The following is a 20,263-nucleotide window of genomic DNA, read 5'->3' as shown; positions in this document are numbered from 1 at the left end:
CACCACAACTCATGGCAACGCTGAATCCTTAACCACTGAGCAAGGCCAGGGATGGAACCTCTAACCTCATGGTTCCTAGTCAGATTTGTTAACCACTGCGCCAAAACGAGAACTCCAACAGTGGCTTTTAAATTTAAGGTGCCTTGGAATCAGCTGTGAAAATTATAGAAACTACCTCCTGAGATCCAGTCTTAAGAGATTTAATGGGTGTGCGTCCCTACAAGCTGCCATATTTCACATAAACACCCCCAGGAGATTCTGATGCAGTTGGGTTGCAAACCACAGTTTAAAACATACATATCTATTTTTACTTTTATGTTTCTGGCCATGCCTAGGGCATGTGAAAGTTCCAGGGCCAGGGAATCAAACCCATACCACCTCAGTGACCCAAGCTGCAACAGTGACAATGCCTGATCCTTAACCCACTGTGCCACAGGAGGAACTCCTAAAACACATAATTCAATAACAATGAAAAAAAATGAAGTACTTTTTTTCCCTTGAATTAAGGATCTTTAATTGAAAAATATATAAGTCACAACATAAATATTTACATAAAGATCTTTAAACATTCCTTGGGAAAAGCTCTCGGTTATGTACTTTTGCTTCCAACATCATAATAAAGCTATCAGAGGAGGTCTAAGATGGTGGAGTAGCAGGACATAAGGCTCATCTACTCCCACAAATACAACTACATGTGGAACTACTTTTTTTTTTTTTTTCTTGTCCTCCTGCCCCCTCCAGAGCCACTCCCACGGCACATGGAAGTTCCCAGGCTAGGGATCCAATAGAGCTGCAGCCACTGGCCTATACCAGAGCCACAGCAACTCGGGATCTGAGCCACGCATGCAACCTACACCACAGCTCACAGCAACACCGGATCCTCAACCCACTGAGCAAGGCCAGGGATCGAACCCACAACCTCATGGTTCCTAGTCAGATTCGTTAACCACTGTGCCAGGACAGGAATGCCATGTGGAACTATTCATGCAGAAAATTTGTGAAAAACTGACAAAAGACTTCAAGCTTATGATAGAACAAGTAAAACAGTACAAAACCAGACAGGACATAAGAGAGAAGAACACGAGAAAAAGAAAAGGAAAGGGACCTGCTCAACAAGGAAGGAGCTGGAAAGAGGAATAACTCCTGCACCCTGGGAAGTTCCCCACCTGCAACGAGATCAGCCAAAAATGGAGGACAAACTCTAGCCAAATAGTCTGAAGCAGTTAAAAAGGAAACAGTCCTCCACAAACCTAGCCTCCAGCTACAGGAGAAGAGGCATGATACTGTTACTCCCAACACATGCTCTGGGTACACTACCACCCTTCAGAACTCCAGGACTAGGCACCTGCTTCAACATCTACATACCAACTGTCAAGGGGACGAGAAACAGAACGGTAGACGCTCTGAGATGACAAAACAGCAGCTTTCAGACAAAGGTACACACAAAAACCACTAAATGATGAGACAGGCAATTTACCTGAAAAAGAATTCAGAGTGATGATATGATAGTAAAGATGATCCAAGATCTTGGGGAAAAAAATGGAGACACAGATTGAAAACTTAAAAGAAATGTTTAACAAAGAGCTAGAGAAGTTAAAGAACAAAATGAATAGTGCAATAGCGGAAATGAAAAATAATGAAGATGGAACCAATGGCAAGTTAATGGAAGCAGAAGAAGGAGTAAGTGAGGTGGAAGACAGAGCGGTGGAAATCACTGCTACCGAAAAGAATAAAGAAAAAAGAATGAAAAAACTGAGAGTCTAGGAGACCTCTGGGACAACATTAAATATACCAACATATGCATCACAGGGTTTCCAGAAGGAGAAGAGAGAGAGAAGGGGGAGAGAAAATATGTGAAGAGATTGGAACCAAAAAGTTTCCAAATATGGGAAAGGAAACACTCTCTCAAGTGGAAGCACAGAGGATACCATACAAAATAAACCCCAGAAGAAATACATCAAGACACATAACTAATCAAATTAGCAAAAATTAAATTCAAAGAAAAATATTATATGCCATAAGGAAGAAGCAACAAATTCCATATAAGGGAATTCCCATAAGGATAACAGCTGATCTCTCACCAGAACTCTACAAGCCAGAAGCCTGTGGCAAAATATATTTGAGGTGACAAAGAGGAGGAACCTAGAACCAAGAATACTCTACACATCCAAGCCTTCCTTCAGATTTGATGGAGACATCAAAGCTTCACATACAAGCAAAAGCTAAGAGAATTCAGCACCTCCAAACCAGCGCTACTTCAACTACCAAAGGAACTTCTCTAAGCAGAAAAGGAAAAGCTACAATTAGAAACAAGAATATTACAAATGAAAAAGCTCACTGGTAAAGGCAAAGATACTTTAAAAGGAGGATATCACTCCTTGACAAATATGATACCTAATCTAGCAAGCATGTGAAGAGGAGAGGACAAATGAAGAACACTGAAAATGCATTTGAAAGTAAGGAGACCAGCAAGCAGAAACAACTCTGCACACATATAGATGATATATCAAAATATAAGGGGAACCACTAGTCAAATAACTACAATGGTCACACACATAAAAAAGAAAAAACAAGCCAAGCATAACGTTAAGATGGTCACCAAATCACAAGAAAAGACAACAAAGGAGTGCCCATCATGGCTCAGTGGTTAAAGAATGTGACTAGGAACCAGGAGGTGGCAGGTTCAATCCCTGGCCTTGATCAGTGGGGTAAGGATCCAGCATTGCTGTGAGCTGTAGTGTAGGTCGCAGATACAGATCGGATCCCACATTGCTGTGGCTCTGGTGTAGGCCAGCAGCTACAGCTCCAATGAGACCCCTAGCCTGGGAACCTCCATATGCTGCGGGTGCGGCCCTAGAAAAAAAAAGAAAAAAGAAAAAAGACAAGACAACAAAGAGAGGAAGGGAAGAAAAAAGATGCGAAATAGTAATCCAAAAAAAATTAATAAAGCAACAATAAGTATATACTTATCCTTAATTACACTAAATGTAAAAGGATGAAATGCTCGAACTAAAAGAAAAAGGCTACTGAATTGATGCAAAACACCCATATATATGCTATCTACCGGAGACCCACCTCAGATCTCAGGACACATACAGACGTAAGGTGAGGGGATGGAAGAAAATATTACATGCAAATGGAAATGACAGAAAAGCAGGCGTTCCCATCGTGACTCAGTGGTTAATGAATCTGACTAGGAACCATGAGGTTGTGGGTTCAATCCCTGACCTTGCTCAGTGGGTTAAGGATCCGGTGTCGCCATGAGCTGTGGTGTAGGTCACAGATGCGGCTTGGAACCCACATTGCTGTGGCTCTGGTGTAGGCTGGCGGTTACAGCTCCAATTAGACCCTTAGCCTGGGAACCTCCATATGACCTGGGAGTGGCCCTAGAAAAAGCAAAAAGACACAAAAGAAAGAAAGAAAGAAAGATAGAAAGATAGGAAGGAAGGAAGGAAGGAAGGAAGGAAGGAAGGAAGGAAGGAAGGAAGAAAGAAAGAAAGAAAGAAAGAAAGAAAGAAAGAAAGAAAGAAAGAAAGAAAGAAAGAAAGAAAGAAATTATAGAAAAGCAGGAGTAGCAATCCTCCTATCAGACAAAATACAATTTAAAATAAAGAAGATGGAGACAGAGTTAAGATGGCAGAATAGAAGGACTGGAGCTCAACTTCTCTCCTAAAAACAACAAAATTCACAACTTAAAGACTGAGCACTCTTCACCCAAATGGACCAGAAACCTTAAAAAAGATATCCTACTCCAGAAGAAAAAGAGGAGGACACATCAAGAGGTAGGAGGGGTGATTTCACGATATAAACAACCCCATACCTCCTGGGTGGGAAGCTCCACAGACTGGAATCTAATTGCTTCACAGAGACTCACCTACAGGAGTGAGAGTTCTGAGCCACACATCAAACTCTCACGTGTCGGGATCTGGCACGGGGAGAAAGAGCCCCGGAGCATCTGGCATTGAAGGCCAGTGGGGCTTGTGCACAGGAGCGCCACTGGACTGGGGGAAATGGAGACCCCATTCTTAAAAGGCACACACAGACGTTCATGTACACTGGGTCCCAGGGCAAAGCAAAGACTCCAAGGGAATCTGGGTCAAATCTCACTGCAGTTCTTGGAGGACATCCTGGGAAAACAGGGGTGAATGTGGCTTGTTGTGAGGGAAGGACATTGAAAGCAAAGCTCTTGGGAATATTCGGCAGCAGTGCCCTTCTCTGGAGGTGGCCATTTTGGGAAAATCTGGCCCCACCCATCAGCCAGCTGCTGAGAAGCCCCAGGGCAAACAACAACCCAGGTGGGGTCACAGCCCCACCCCTCAGTAAACAGGCTACCTAAAGACCCCTCAGGCACACAACTGCCTCTACTCCCATCCAGAGACTAAGCCCCACCCACCAGAGGGATTAAATCAGCTCCACCTACCAGTGGGCAGGCATCAGCTGCTCCCATCAGGAAGCCTACACTAAGCCCCCACACAGACTTTGGCCACAAGGGGGGCACACACCAGAAGGACGAGAGACTACAACTCTATTATCTCTAAATGGTCACCACATCAAAAACCTATAAAAATGAAAAGACAGAGGACTATAACTCAGATCAGGGAGAAAGGAAAAACCCCAGAAAATCAGCTAAGCAAGGAGGAGATTCTCAGCCTCCAGGAAAAAGACTTTAGACTGTTGATGCTGAAGAAGATGCAAGACATTGGAAATAAACTGGAGGCAAAGATGGATAACTTCCAGGAAACACTGACCAAAGAGATACAAGATATAAAACTTCAACAAGAAGAGATGCAAAATACAACAACTGAAATAAAAACTTCACTAGAAGCAGCTAACAGCAGAACACACAAGGCAGAAGAATGAATAAGCGAGGTGGAGGACAGATTAGTAGAAATTACGGATGCAGAACAGAAAAGAGAAAAAAGATTGAAAACAAATGAAGAGAGTCTCAGAGAACTCTGGGACAACGTGAAACGCACCAACATCCGTATTATAGGGGTGCCAGAAGGAGAAGAGAGAGAGAAGGGGACAGAAAAAATATTCCAAGAGATACTAGCCGAACACTTCCCTAACATGGGGAAGGAATCACTCACTCAAATCCAGGAAGTACGAGTACCACATAAAATAAACCCAAGGAGGAGCACCCCAAGACACATACTAATCTAACAGTCCAATATTAAAGACAAAGAGAAAATCCTGAAAGCAGCTAGGGAAAAGAAACAAATCACATACAAGGGAACCCTGATAAGGCTATCACTCTGAAGGCCAGAAGGGAGTGGCATGATATACTTAATGTGATGAAAGGAAAACACCTCCAACCAAGATTACACTACCCACCAAGGCTCTCATTCAGATGTGAAGGAGAAATCAAAACCTTCACAGATAAGCAAAAGCTGAGAGAATTCAGCAACACTAAACCAGCCTTACAACAAATACGAAAGGAACTTCTCTAGGCAGAAAAGAACAAGAGAAGAAAGAAAGGAAAAAGAGCAGCAAAAACAAATCCAAAGCAATTAATAAAATGGCAATAAGAACATACATATCAATAATTACCTTAAATGTTAATGAACTAAACGCCCCAACCAAAATGGATACAAAACAAGACCCATATATCTGCTGTCTTCAAGAGACCCAGTTCACTTCTAGGGATACATACGAATGGATACAAAAACAAGACCCATATATCTACTGTCTTCAAGAGACCCACTTCACTTCTAGGGACACATACAAATTGAAAGGGAGAGGATGGAAGAAAATATTTCATGCAAACGGGGATCAAAAGACAGCTGGAGTAGCAATACTCATATCAGACAAAATCGACTTTAAGATGAAGAATATTTTCAGGGACAAAGAAGGACATTACATAATGATCAAAGGATTAATCCAAGAAGATGATATAACAATTTTAAATATCTACACACCCAACACAGGTTCACCACCATATATAAGGCAACTGCTAACAACCTTAAAAGGACAAATAGACAATAACACAATCATAGTGGGGGACTTTAACACCCCACTTACAGCAATGGACAGATCAACCAGACAGAAAATCAATAAGGAAACACAGGCCCTGAATGAAGCATTAAACCAGATGGACTTAATAGATATTTATAGGACATTCCATCCAAAAGCAACAGAATACACATTCTTCTCAAGAGCACATGGAACATTCTCTAAGATTGATCATATCCTGGGCTACAAATCCAATCTCAGTAACTTTAAGAAAACTGAAGTCATATCAATCATCTTTTCCAACCACAATGCTATACAACTGGAAATCAACAACAAGAAAAAAACGGCAAGAAACACAAACACATGTAGACTAAACAACATGCTACTAAACAACCAATGGATCACTGAAGATATCAAAGAGGAAATTAAAAAATACCTGGCAGCAAAGGATAACAAAGATATGACACTCCAAAACCGATGGGATGCAGCAAAAGCCATTCTAAGCGGAACATTTATAGCAGTATAAGCCCACCTCAGGAAACAAGAACAAGCTCAAATAAACAAGCTATCTTTACATCTAAAGCAGATTGAGCGAGAACAGACAAGACATAAAGGTAGTAGAAGGAAAGAAATCATAAAGATCAGAGCAGAAATCAATGAAATAGAAACAAAGAAAACCATAGAAAAGATCAATGAAACGAAAAGCTGGTTCTTTGAAAAGATCAACAAAATTGATAAACCCCTAGCCAGACTTAGCAAGCAAAAAAGAGAGAGGACTCAAATCAATAAAATTAGAAATGAAAAAGGAGAAGTAACAACGGACATCACAGAAATACAAGATTGATCTGTCAATTGCTGTAAGGTCATAAGGATCATAAGAGACGACTATATGCAACTATATGCCAACAAAATGGAAAACTTAGAACAAATGGACAAATTCTTAGAAAAGTACCATCTTCCAAGACTAAACCAAGATGAAATATTAGATGAATGGACCCATCACAAGAACTGAAACTGTGATTAAGAAACTTCCAACAAACAGAAGTCCAGGACCAGATAGCTTCACATCGAATTCTACCAAACATTTAGAGAAGAGCTAACACCTATCCTTATGAAACTATTGCAAAAAATCCCAGAGAAAGGGACACTCCCAAACTCATTTGATGAGGCCACCATTACCCTGATACCAAAACCAGACAACGATACCACAAAAAAAGAAAACTACAGGCCAATTTCACTGATGAACATCGATGCAAAAATCCTAAACAAAATACTAGCAAACTGCATCCAACAATACATTAAAAGGATCATACATCATGATCAAGTGGGATTCATCCCAGGGATGCAAGGGTTCTTCAATAGCCACAAATCCATCAGTGTGATACACCCCTTTAACAAACTGAAGAATAAAAACCATATGATCCTCTCAATTGACACAGAAAAAGCCTTTGACAAAATCCAACACCCATGTCTGATAAAAACCCTTCAGAAAGTGGCATAGAGGGAACCTACCTCAACATCAGAAAGGCCACATATGACAAAAACACAGCGGACATCATTCTCAATGGTGAAAAGCTGAAAGAATTCCTGCCAAGATCAGGAAGGAGACAAGGATGTCTGCTCTCACCACTACTCTTCAACATAGTGTTACAAGTCCTAGGTACGGCAATCAGAGAGGTAAAAGAAATACAAGGAATCCAAATTGGAAAGGGAGATGTAAAACTATCCCTATTTGCAGAGGACATGATACATTACCTACAGAATCCTAAACACTCCACCAGAAAACTGTTAGAGCTCATCCAGGAATTTGGCAAACTCGCAGGATACAAAATTAATACACAGAAATCAACAGCATTTCTATACACTAACAATGAAGGAGCAGAAAAAGAATTTAGGGAAGCAATGCCCTTTACCATTGCATCCAAAGGAATAAAATACCCAGGAGGAAACCTACCTAAAGAGACAAAAGACCTGACCTGTACTCTGAAAACTATAAGACACTATGAAAGAAATCAAAGATGACACAAATAGATGGAAAGATATACCATGCTTGGGGATTGGAAGAGTTAATATTATCAAAATGAATATACTGCCTAAGGCAATCTACAGAGTCAATGCAATCCCTATCAAAGTACCAAGGACATTTTTCACAGAACTCAAACAAAATATTTTCATGTTTGTGTGGAAGCACAAAAGACCCAGAATTGCCAAAGACATCCTGAAAAAGAAACATGGAACTGGAGGAATCAGGCTCCTGGACTCAAGACTATACTACAAAGCAACAATCCTCAAAACTGCATGGTACTGGCACAAAGACAGAAATGTAGATCAGTGGAACAGGATAGAAAGCCCAGAATTAAACCCACGCACCTACAGCCACCTCATCTATGACAAAGGAGGCAAGGATATACAATAGAGAAAGGACAGCTTGTTCAATAAGTGATGCTGGGAAAACCAGACAGCCACATGGAAAAGAACGAAATTGTAACACTCCCTAACACCACACACAACAATAAACTCAACATAGATTAAAGACCTAGATATAAGACCAGATACTATAAACCTCATCAAGGAAAACATAGGCCAAACACTCTCCGACAAAAACGACAGCAACATCTTCTCAAATCCACCTCTTAGAGTATTGACAATAAAAACTAAAAGAAACAAATGGGACCTAATTAAAATTAAAAGTTTCTGCACAGCAAAGGAAACCCTAAACAACAGGAAAAGACAACCCACAGAGTGGGAGAAAATCTTTGCAAGTGAATCGACTGACAAGGGATTAAACTCCAAAATTTATAAACACCTTCTGCAGCTCAATACCAAAAAAACAAACAACCCCATCCAAAAATGGGCAGAAGATCTACACAGACAATTCCCCAAAGAAGACATACTGATGGCCAAAAAACATATGAAATGATGTTCAACATCACTCATCATTAGAGAAATGCAAATCAAAACCACGATGAGGTACCACCTTACACCAGCCAGATGGCCATCATCAAAACGTCTACAAACAGTAAGTGCTGGAGACGGTGTGGAGAAAAAGGAAACCCTAGGACACTGTTGGTGGAATTGTAAATTGGTGCAACCACTGTGGAAGAGAGTAGGGAGACGCCTCTGAAAACTAAACATAGAACTACCATTTGATCCAGCAATCCCACTCCTGGGCATCTATCCAGAGAAAACCATGCCTCGAAAAGATACACGTACTCTAATGTTCACTGCAGCACTAACTGCAATAGCCAAGACATGGAAACACCTGAAATGGCCATCAACAGAGGAGTGGACATTTAAAACTGGCTTTTCCCCACACAGCAACTTCTGCCAAGGACTCACAGGTGTTTACTAAGCTTTGTAGTGACGTGTTGACATATGGTATATAAGGCGAAGGGTATGTTGAATACCACCTCCAAGACGTCACTGTAATATTGTTGATACTGCAGGGAAGCACCAATCCTGAGAGCAGGAGGATGGCACCTTTCGGTTTCCACCTTGTATCTGCGCTCACAGTGGGTGCTCTCCAAGGAAGGGTGAGATGAGAAGGATGGATGATGGCTGGAGAAGGCCTGTAGGTGCTCCTTCTTTGCTAAATCACTTCTGCCCTCAGGTCAGGAGGGGCCAGGATAAGGGGACCCTTCCATCTGAAGCTGAGACACTAATAACAGTCATCTGTATTTTCGGTTTGACAGGCTTTCCACACAATCTCCCTTAAATATTGGTCAGGGTTTACTTTTCCTTAGGCTGCGTTCAGAAGCTGGAGTTCAGACAGCAGTAAGACTGACCTGAGGAAATCAACGCTGTGGGAAGAAGAATACATGTGGAGAGTTTCCACAAAATGTGGTGGTTCCTGTTAGAGTGTTGTGGCAGCCAGAGGATGGGAGGGTAGCCTGAGGACATTTCTTCCTAGTGACATTGAACCACAGAGGGGAATTCCTGAGGACGGGGGTGCCTTCATCAGTCACCTCATGTCAGTGTCGTGGGGAAGGAGAGTGGAGGGCAGACTCCTCTTTAATGAAGAGGATTTGCTACATCCCAAGAGAAAGCAGAGCATCTCTGACAGGACATCTGGATGGGAATGTAGTTGAAATGACCAGAGACTTGCAACCTCTTTTATGCAGGCAGTGAACAAGTGTCCCGGGGAGCCTCCTCAGTGCTTGCCTCTGTACCAGGGGTCATCAATACAGGCTGCATAAAAGACTCATCCAACATTCACGGAGCTCTCAGTCCAGGACAGGAGATCATGAGAAGGGAAGTCAGAGTGGATCCATTGGAGGAAGGGGCCCATGCTGCCTAGAAATGACCTCAGGATTGGTCCTGAGCCTGGTGACCCTACTCAGCTGGTGACCTGTCCTGGCCCCCAAACCCTGGTTCTCAGCCAGACTCCAGCCTCTCACGATACAAGAAACCCCTGGGAACCAGGCTGCCACAAAGAAGTCAATACCATCAAGGTCTGCCCAGGAAACTGCTAACATCTGTCTCGACTGTCGATGTCCTGGTCAGCAGGAGACATGAAGACGCAAGTAGCATAAGCTTTAGATGTTCATCCTTGTCATGATGATCAGGGGTGATCAGCTTTCTCTCTGACAACTTAAATGACTTCCAGAGTCAAATTCTCTCCCCTCTTCAAAAAGAATTTAAGTATCAGCCACATTCCTAGGATCGTAGAACTTGGTGTTTTATCCTTAAATTTCAGATCCAATAACTAAAGTGAAAAAGGAGCAAAGCACCTTTCAAGTTTGCCAGGAGGACACACAGGGTCTGGCAGTAAAATCCTGGCTTTGAAGTGGTTGATGTGTCTTTAGTTCTCTTAGAAACAGAATGCCCTACCAATCCTTGGTTCACTCCTCTCTCCTATCATGTGCTATAAAGTCCAACATCTCTTCTCATCTAGATAACTTGGAGCCTAAATGTGTGGAGGTCCAGGAATGCATTCATGGAGCCCCTGGGAGTAGAGCACTATGCTAATTGCACTGGGGGGATACAAAGCGAGGACCCCCATTCCTTACTGAAGGGAGTTTAAAGACGACTCCTCCCAGCTCAGCCTGGGTGTCTACAGGTAGAGCAATAGCAGCAGACACCAATGGGTTCCACTGGATGTGAGGGAAGACGAGGATGAGGAGCAAGTCAGTGAGGTCCACTGGGCTTCCTTTCACTTTCCCCTCCCCTGCCTGGATTGCAAACTCTCTCCAGGTGGTACACTGGAGCAACGGTGGGGCTCACCAGCTTGATTTTCATCTCTCAGGGATCACTCATTACCTCTATTGCCTGATGCCCAGTTTCTTGAAAATCTTTGTTTCATCGACTTTGTCCAGTTTATCGCTGTTGTTTGGTTTTGTTGTTTCCCAGGGGAAAGTCAATCCAGCTTCTATTACTCTGCATTTGTGTGGCACCCCCTTTTAAAAATCACAGCTGGAAAATCACTCTCGAGATCCTGAAAAGAGGTTCCTAAAAAATAAAGAACAAAGTCCCAACCAGGGTGGAAAATGTCAAACAAAGGAAGACCTTACAACTTGATCAATGAGGGTCAGTTGAGCAACAGCCACAATATATACACAGCTCCCACAACTCAAGACCAAAAGACAAACGACCCAATTCAAACTTGGCACAAGACCTCAACGGACATTTTTCCAAAGAGGACGTGCACATGGCCACACAAGCACGTGGAAAAAAGGCTCAACATCACTCATCATAAGGGCAATGCAAATCAAAAGCATGAGATATCAACTCACACCTGCCACAATGGCTGTCAGCAGAAAGAACATAAAGAACAAATGCTGGCAAGGATGTGAGAAAAGGGAACACTTCTACAACACTCAAGTGAAGAGAAGTTGATGTAGCCACTGTGAAAATCAATTTTGCAGTTTCTACAAGTACTACAAATTGTGCCACCATAGGACCAGCAATTCTACTGGTGGGTAAGCATCCAAAATACACCAAAAACACACATTCACAAAGATACCTGCATCCCAGTGCTCGTGGCAGCTTTATTACCAACAGCCAAGATATCAGGGCAACCCAAGTGTCCATCCATAGATGAATGGATAACAAACAGGGGGTATACATACACAATGGCATGCTGCTCAGCCATAAAAAACAATGACCTGTGCCATTTGCAACAGCATGGATGGACATATGGGGTATTATGCTACATAACCTAAGTCAGACAGACAAAGACAAATGCTGTATGATATCACCTCTATGTGGAATTGAAAAAAATCTACAACAAACTACTGAATAGAAGAAAAAAGAATGAGACTCCCAGATATACAGAATCAACTAGTGGTTACCAGTAAGGAGAGGGAAGGGACTGGCAGCAATACAGGGAGAGAGATTAAGACCTACAAACGATTATGTATAAAATAAGGGAACAGCATTTATTGTACCACATGGGGAATATATCCACTATTTTACAAGTACCAATGGAATATAACTTTTAACTTGTGAATCCTTATATTGTGAATCTTTTTATCATTACATACATCAACTACACATCAGAAAATAAAAAAAATAAACACGACAAACCTTGTATTTTAAAAGCAACATACCAACACTAAGGACATTTTCTGCATAATTCTATGTTGGGGACTGCAGACCCCATAGCTCCCTTCCAAAAGGCTGAAAGGATATTCCTTTGTGGGCTGTGCTATAAACAGTTCCTTGATGACTCAACATGCCTCTTTAAAAGCAGGACACCCTTGGTTGTTTCTACTCCGCAAAGGAAGGGAGAACATGACTACAAAGTGGCCCAATGAGAAGGTCTGGCTTTTGTGCGATGGCTCTGAGGAAACACTGGCCCCAAGCTCATGATTTTCCTGGGGAGCCAGGAAGAGACAGCAGATGTTTCAAATCCCTGGACTCCAACCCAGGCACCCAAGGAGGGGCAACGACTCACAGACCTTCCCTCAGGAACCTCACTCTGTTGCTCCAAAACAGACCCCAGAAAGTCAAACCTCCCCAGGTTTTCACCTCCTCTGGGTAGAAAATGTTCCTGTGCCTTAGTTGCTAAGAAGGGGACACAGCGCTAGATGGTACCCTGTGTGAGTTGGGAGCATTGCCCTGAGTGTCACAGAAGAGAAAGCAAAGTAGGGGAAGCCAGGGGAGACAGCAGATACTTGTGCCCTCCCCGGGCTGGGAGAGGCTGTCACCTGGCCACACAGGGTCCCTGAGTCCCAGATCTCTGGTAGAGTTTCTGCAGGAGAGGAGTGACCTGGGACACTCCTTCCCAGGGTAACATGGGGACTGGGACTGAGCTGAAAGAAAGTGGCCTTGGTGGGTTGATTAAGGCCTTGAGCTACTGAAACCCTGATGGGTGACAATTCAGTCTGGCACATGAAAGGAATATAGCTTTTTTTTTTTTTTATCCCCCCAAAGCCACTAAGAAGGGGAGCAAGAAGGCTTACCTGCTCAGCAAATGCATCTAGGAAATGCCCCCCAAGAGTTTACCCAAACTACTGAATATACTAAAATAAAATGGTCTGAGATTGACCATGAGTTGTCCGGGAAAAGCACAAACACAGTTCTTCTCTACCACAAACTGTGCATTCGACTCTACACCCTGTGGCGAAATCCCAGGGTTCAGCGCATTTAGAGGGGGATGGATAAGCCTCATTGGGGGAACACCCCTTTCCTCATCTTGGGATCTCCCCCTCCTCTGTACCTTCCTCAGGCAAGAGCCTAAGGAGGAAGAAATCCTGTGAGGGAGAACAGAACACAGCTGTGAGAGAACTCTACTATCTTCTCAGGCAATCTGTAAATCTCAACTGTTGTAAAAAGTAACATTCGTAATTAAAAACAAAAAAAAAAAAAACACTGTCAAATCAAAGTGTTGGTGGCATCCTGTAATTGGGGAGCTGCTACTGAACCTTGCCATGCACCCACCTGGAGGCTGACCAGTGGATGATTCCCATGCTTGTGCCCTCAGCCTCTGGCTGCCTGGCAGTTCCCCGGAATCCAGATGAAGAGTCAGCTAAGCCAAGGTGGACTGGGCACGCCAGAAAGTGCACAGAGACCAGGGCCATGTGGTGACCGGGGGTGGAAACCCTGGCACAGCCTGACCCGGTGACTCTCCAGGAGGACGACATTCCACATATGCCCCCCTGTGTGCACAGAGCAGAGGACAGTGAGGACAGGCCCTGAGAGCTCCAGGACAGGGTCGCTGCCCCAACCATAAACGCAGCTCAGGAGGCTCTGGGAAATGCTGACAACCACAAGCCTGAAAATGAGTTCAAGCAGAACTAGAACTTCCAAGTGCCATGGGGGCTTGGACACCAGCCTTCACCAATGAACAGTCAGGCTCCCTACTGGACCCACAGAGCAGGATGACACGATCTTATGCTGCTGCCAGGCTCTGAGAACCCGCCGCCCAGCCCCTCCCTCCTCTGCTGAAAACTCATCCAGACCCCACACACTGGACACGCTCAGGCTGGACGCTGGGCCCCTGTGGGCACCGATCCCAGTGAGGGACAGCCCCCCACCGCCGCGGGCCCCCACCAGGGGCCCATGGCCCTGGCCGCCTGCTCCTCGCCTCCCAGGAAGCCCCTGCTCTGCGGACCGCCCAGCCTCTGGGCCTGAACGCAGCCATTTGCCCCTCTGCCCTGCGCATCTCCCTTTGGCTTCACCCAACTCAGCAAGGGAGGCTGTCCAAGGCTTTCAAAGCGGGCCCCTGAACCCTAGAAGCCTCCTGCCCCTGGAAACATCTAGAAGGCACCCCGTGCCACCACACACTGAGCTCCCCACCCAGACCCAGCGGCCGCCTCCGTCTTGGGCACCCGGGTGGGCGAGGACCTGCTCAACCCGGAAAGCTGAAGAGGAGGAGGAAGCTGAGGGAGGGAAAAGCCCAGAAGAAACTCAGTCCCCTGCTCACACCCCGCAGGGCGCCAGCCGCCTGGGTGCTCGCGCTGCCACCTGTGGGCACACGGAGGCCGCTTCGGTTCCAAATCAGTGTCACCCAGGGAAGCCCTCAGTGCCCTGCCCCTCGACCCTTGGCCCCGGGGTCCCAAGGAGGGGACATCCCGGGAAGTCCCAAGGGCGCTTCTCCGGATGCTCAGAGCTGCCAGGCCAGCGCCAAGAGGGACACTTACAAAGAGGACAGGAACTTGGTTTTCTGGCAGGAAAAGCTCCTTCAGCGCAGAACACTCGACAGACGCCGGCAGAGGAGGTGGACTTGCGGGAGGCCCGAAAGCGCTGCCCTGTCGCTGACCCCAAACGGATTTCAGCGCCTCCATGAGGAGGTACAAACCAAAGGGAGGCCGCGGGCAGGCGAGTCCGGGGCCTCCTGGCGTCGCGGAGCAAGCAGCCTGCGGGCGGCTGAGGAAGCGCGCCTGGCGGGAGGCGGGGCCTGCGCCCGCGGGGCTGCGCGCGGCCTGGCTCAGCGGCGGGAGAGGCGACCCCTGGCGGTGCGCTCGTGTCATGCTGCGCCCTCTGGACTCTGAATGCATGGGTCCGAGGGCGACTCTGCGTGGGACTTGGCCCTTTGGGCGGCGTCTTTTACAGCGCAGCATGGCCTCAGTCCCCAAGGCGAACTGGCACCTGAGAGAGGCAGGCTGCGTGGGCAAGGGCATCCCCAGGCTCCAGGTCCTGTCTGGAGTCGGGGTCCCAGAACCCAGCCTCCTGGATGAGCCAGGAAGACTGAGGGGACCAGGGAGGCAGGGTGGGCGGGGGAAGCTCGCGGCTTCCAGGCTGGACCCAGGCAGCTCTGCTGGTCGCTGTCCTGGAACCGGCCTGGGATGCAGCAGTGGAGCCAGTGCCACCTGTAGTCAGGTCACCCTGTGTCCCAGGGCTTAACCACAGAGGATGGACCAAAAGGGGGCATCACCGCGACTCTAGTACCTGCAAGGTTGTCCCTGTGAGTAAATGGTCATGTGAGGAGCTGAGATAGTCCTGCTGAGGCTGGATGACTGCCAAAAGTAGTCCAGACTACTTTTGTATGTTTGTTTCTTTGAGTGTTTTTGGAGGGCTACTCCTGTGGCTTATGGAAGTTCCCAGGCTAGGGGTGGAATTGAAGTAACAGCTGCCATCATAGGCCACAGCCACATCATCACCAGATCCCAGCCACCTCTGCCACCTACACCTCAGCTCACCAGTAATGCAGGATCCTTAGCCTACTGAGTGGATCCAGGGAGTGAACCTGAATCCTTTGGATACTAGATGTGTTTGTTACCCCTGAGGCACAATGGGAACTCCTACATTTAAAAAAAAAAAATCACTATGAAATTAAATTGTTAAAAACAAGTCTCTAGACATTGAAAACATCATGTAACAAAGGAACATGCTCGTCTCTTTTGTGAAACAACCAGATGGACAAGAGCTATACCTGTGGTAAAGCAACTGAAACACAAGAGTGTCTCTGTTCCCCAAGGCACTGACAAAACCCCAAACTGCTCTCCTTTATTGTGTTGTTAGTGGCATTGTTGGTATCTCCTTATTCCTTTGTCCCTATAATGTGGGAAAAAGCAAAGGAGACTGTGGGATACTGTGTTCCTCTTACTCCCAGTGTCCTTAACAACAGAAAAGCGGGTATCAGAGAAACCCGATTCAGAAGGCATGTAAACTTCCATAACAAGCCTGTTGTTCTGAATGTGAATGGTGCATGCTTGGGAATGTATGTCAATACACGAGTGCATAGAATTATGAAAATGTATTTCCTAGCTCCTTCCACGGGAAAGGCCTAGAAAGAAACCAATTCCAATGAGTAGCTCTAGGTTCCACAAGTTGATCTGGGAATCGTGTTTTGCACAAAAAGAAACCAGAGCATCTTTGAGAAATGACTGAGTCCAAGTCAGGGGCAGGAAATACTCAAGAGGACACAGGAGCACCTTGTTACACTGCTATCAGGAAAGGGCTCAAAGACTGTTAGGATCTTATCCAAAGGGTGAAGGAACCAGCTGAGAGTCACATTCACCGATGAAAGGGAGGATGATTGGAGTATCGGTAAGGAAGATAGGGCAATGGATTGGAATACTTCCGTGTGTGTCCAACTTTGAGTTCCTAGTCACACAGGGGAAGATACAGAAATAAAAGAAGCTAATTGGTGACCAGAGAAGGTGCTTGGCAGTTGGCTCATTAAGCTGCCGTTTTCTTTACAGATGATCCCCCTACGTAACTCAGTATTGTTTAGGATTTCGGGAAGTTTCTCTTTAGGCAAGTGTTCCAGGTGAGACTGTAGCACCATGGAATGTCACCATTTTGCTCCACATCATCAGATGCTGGATCCAGGCCCTGATGTCAAAGGGCTGCAAATATCACAGAAAAAACCCCCAGGACCCGACGTGCCTCCTGATCAGAGAGCACACACCCCGTTTGAGAGAGTCTCGCCAGTGTATCAAACATGAATGTCATCATCTCTACATCTGCCAGGTGCAAAACAGTGGCCATTAGACCCACGTGGCTATGGCATACGCAGAATGGGGCTAGTAGGTCTCAGGAACTGGTTCTTAAGTGTATGGGATTGATAAGTCATGTCAGTGTAGCCTGAAAAACTGAAGACGTGAAATATTTTCCTACCAAACAGAACTTTAAAACTTTGGTAGAATATTTCATGTGTAGCATTAATTAGCTATGTGGAAGAGCATATTTGTAGTATTGTGGGTTGATAGGTTTTGGTTTTCAGTATGGCTATAAGAAAATTTTAAGGTACCTACATGCCTGGCAATTTTGTCTGTTATGACACTGCTCTAAATTCTACCACCAGAGAGGAAGTATGGAGGACAGAAGCATTTTTTTGCGGTATACTCAGGTACAGAGTTTACACTGTGGGAAAGCTACAGAACCAAAAGGCAGTATCTTCAAGAAATGAATGATAAAAAAAAAAGGAGGGGGACAGGAAGAGACCAAGAAGAATTCAACTGAGAGGGAGTGAGGATGAGAGAGAAAGGAAGGAGAGAAGGAAGGATGGGAGGGAGGGAAGGGGGAGAGACAGAGGTAGGAAGGAGCAGAGGGGCAGCATATGTATATACGGGTGTGTAAGTAACTTCAACACATATCCACCTGATTACTTTGTGGGCTGTATTTGGATCCCAGGAAAAGAAACTAACTTAAAACAATAATGGAAGGAGTTTCCATTTTGGCACTAGGGGAACAAATCCAACCAGTAGGCATGAGGATGGGGGTTCGCTCCCTGGCCCTGCTCAGTGTGTCTGGGATCCAGCATTGCCATGAGCTGTGGTGTAGGCCACAGTAGGCTGGGATCCTGTATTAATGTGGCTGTGGTGTAGGCTGGCAGCTGTAGCTCTGGTTGGACCCCTAGCCTGGGAACATACCACACGTGCAGCTCTAAAAACAAAAAGGTACAAAGGAAAAAACTCATTAACATGATGGTAGGATAACAAATATTTTATTTTTTATTATAATATTTTTAATTTAGGAATAATTTGAAAAATGTATGAATCCACAGTGAGACTCAAGAAAACTTTTCATGACAAGGAAGGGAAAGGAATGCCCATTCCACAGCACAGTGCCAGCAATACAAGTCTACAGAATGACTAAATCGGAAATTTCCAACATACAAACAAATATGGTAATGGACACACATCAGGAATCATCAATCGGGGATTGATAAGGCATGGCAACTTGTTAGAGAAACAGCATCACAGAAGAAGAAAGTTCATGGCCTCTAATTCATACACCACTAAGCAAATGACTGATCAGAGAGAGAAAAACAGGTCTTTCCAATGGACAGATCTCACAGGACCCTCCAGAACAAAGCGTCCAATGCTCGAATGACAGGAGTGGTGGCAGGCAATGTGGACACGCTCAGCCTCCTGCGGGACTGTGCTAGGAAGCACACAGCAGGCACTGCGTTGTGCTCTTGGCGAAAGCTTTCCCCTGAATTGCATCAGGAGGAAATCATCAGACAACTGAAGGATGCAGACTTGTGAGCCAGACAACTGACTTGTCCTCTGCAAACCAGTCAATGTCCCCACAGTCAAAGACAATCACAAAAGGTGAGGAGACGTTTGGGGTTCAAAAGGACTCAAGAATTATAGTCACATAATCTTCTTAGTCCTTCGGAACCCCAAATCTCTCTTCTCCTGTTGGTTGTCTTCCTTGCGGAGACATGGACTGTTTGAAGAAAGACAGGCCAGGTGTCTGGGCCACTGGCCTACATTCTGCAGCTGTCTGATAACTACCTCATGAAGACACTCAGGCGAAACACTTTCGGCAAGAACACTGCACAGTTAAGGGCGTCTGCTCCGACCACAGCCCGTGTGCTGACAAAGAATGTCCAGGTGGACATGGGGCCTTCTGCCAGCGGCTCCTGATGCCTGTGTGAGGAGGATGAATGTGGACAGGAGCAAGGGTGAAGGTCGGTCCAAACTGCAGTCCATCTGGGCCCTGGTCTCCTCATCGACTGATCACACCGAAGACTGGGAGGAGGCCGATGACTGCGATTTCTCTCATGAGATCAGTCTTTTGGAGTAAAAACGGTGGGTGGAGGAGGTGATGGTTGAGAGGCTGATTCTCAGGAGAGGGTCCCTCCAGTGTTCCTTTGGGGCTTCAACTTGATTGGCTGTTGTAGGTTTTTCTCAGCAGGTGGAAAAGGAATCTTTTCTGCTGTGGTTTCTTGGGGTTGGGCAATAACTCTTCTTCGTTCTGGAAGTAACAGATACCTGTGAAACACAGAGAGAGGAGAGGAGGTGAGAGAGGACAGAGAAATCCAATGTGCGTCTTTGCTGGGTCCTGCTGAGAGCTGAGCCTGCAGGGATGGCCACATGGTGACTGAGGCCAGGAGCAGGCTGGGCTCCTGCTGACACGAGGAGCTGAAGGCAGAGCCACAGGCTGGCTGGAGGGGAACGTGAGAGCCATGCCTTAGACGTTCATCCAGCCTGTGGGGCAGGATCTAGGGACCCCTGTCCTCACCCCACCACTGCTTGGTGACATCCCAGCTCAGAGCTGCTGCAGAGCCTTAGCCAGATGCCCCCACCCAGTCCTCCGCAGCCACTTCCCTCTTGAGGCCCCTTCCTCTGCACTGAATGATGGCCTTCTCACTGTTCCAGGGATGGATGTGCTTAGCATCCCTCTTACACATTCCAAAACAAATTGCGCTCCAGAGCAGAGGGTCCTTGGTAGAGAAACACACCCTCTCCTAATTCTATGCCCCGTCCTCTGAGGAGGAGAGGCAGCTACAGGGAGTGCCCTGCAATGGGAGACCCACTGGGGCTTCAGAATATATCCGATTCTACTTCCACCTTTCATAGATGAGGACCTATGCTGCCAAGGAACTGAGGAGTAACTGAGCTCAGGTGGCCTGTTATGGACAACACGGACCCTAGAAGCCAGGCCAAAGGCCCTTCCCACCCATTTGGAGGAA

The 20,263-nt window shown here is 45.8% G+C and overlaps 1 protein-coding gene and 1 long non-coding RNA gene across 58 annotated transcripts in view; both read right to left on the bottom strand.

Moving 5' to 3' along the window:
• Window positions 1–15,244, bottom strand: part of LOC110260431 (uncharacterized) — a 52,303-nt gene extending 37,059 nt beyond the window's left edge. For 3 of the 8 annotated variants that reach the window (XR_014844303.1, XR_014844301.1, XR_014844302.1), the window contains exons 1-2: window positions 15,036–15,244; window positions 13,834–14,051 (exon numbers count right to left, since the gene is read on the bottom strand). This is a non-coding gene — a long non-coding RNA (uncharacterized LOC110260431). Of the gene's footprint in view, window positions 1–11,211; window positions 11,401–13,833; window positions 14,052–15,035 lie in introns of all 8 variants that reach the window. The other 5 variants (XR_014844306.1, XR_014844300.1, XR_014844299.1 and 2 more) reach the window with 2 other exon arrangements.
• A 3,026-nt stretch (window positions 15,245–18,270) lies between these two features.
• Window positions 18,271–20,263, bottom strand: part of LOC100737336 (NBPF family member NBPF6-like) — a 117,506-nt gene continuing 115,513 nt past the window's right edge. For all 50 annotated transcript variants that reach the window (XM_085023308.1, XM_085023294.1, XM_085023288.1 and 47 more), the window contains one exon: window positions 18,271–19,562. The gene's annotated coding sequence lies outside the window, so the exon portion shown is untranslated. The remainder of the gene's footprint in view (window positions 19,563–20,263) is intronic.

Source organism: Sus scrofa, chromosome 4 (assembly GCF_054392235.1).
Source record: "Sus scrofa isolate SSC_HxYL_T2T_F1_AM1 chromosome 4, Sscrofa_HxYL_maternal_Yorkshire_Landrace_v2.0, whole genome shotgun sequence".
In the NCBI taxonomy this organism is placed as follows: Eukaryota; Metazoa; Chordata; class Mammalia; order Artiodactyla; family Suidae; genus Sus; species Sus scrofa.
This window is presented reverse-complemented; position numbering and strand designations above follow the sequence as displayed.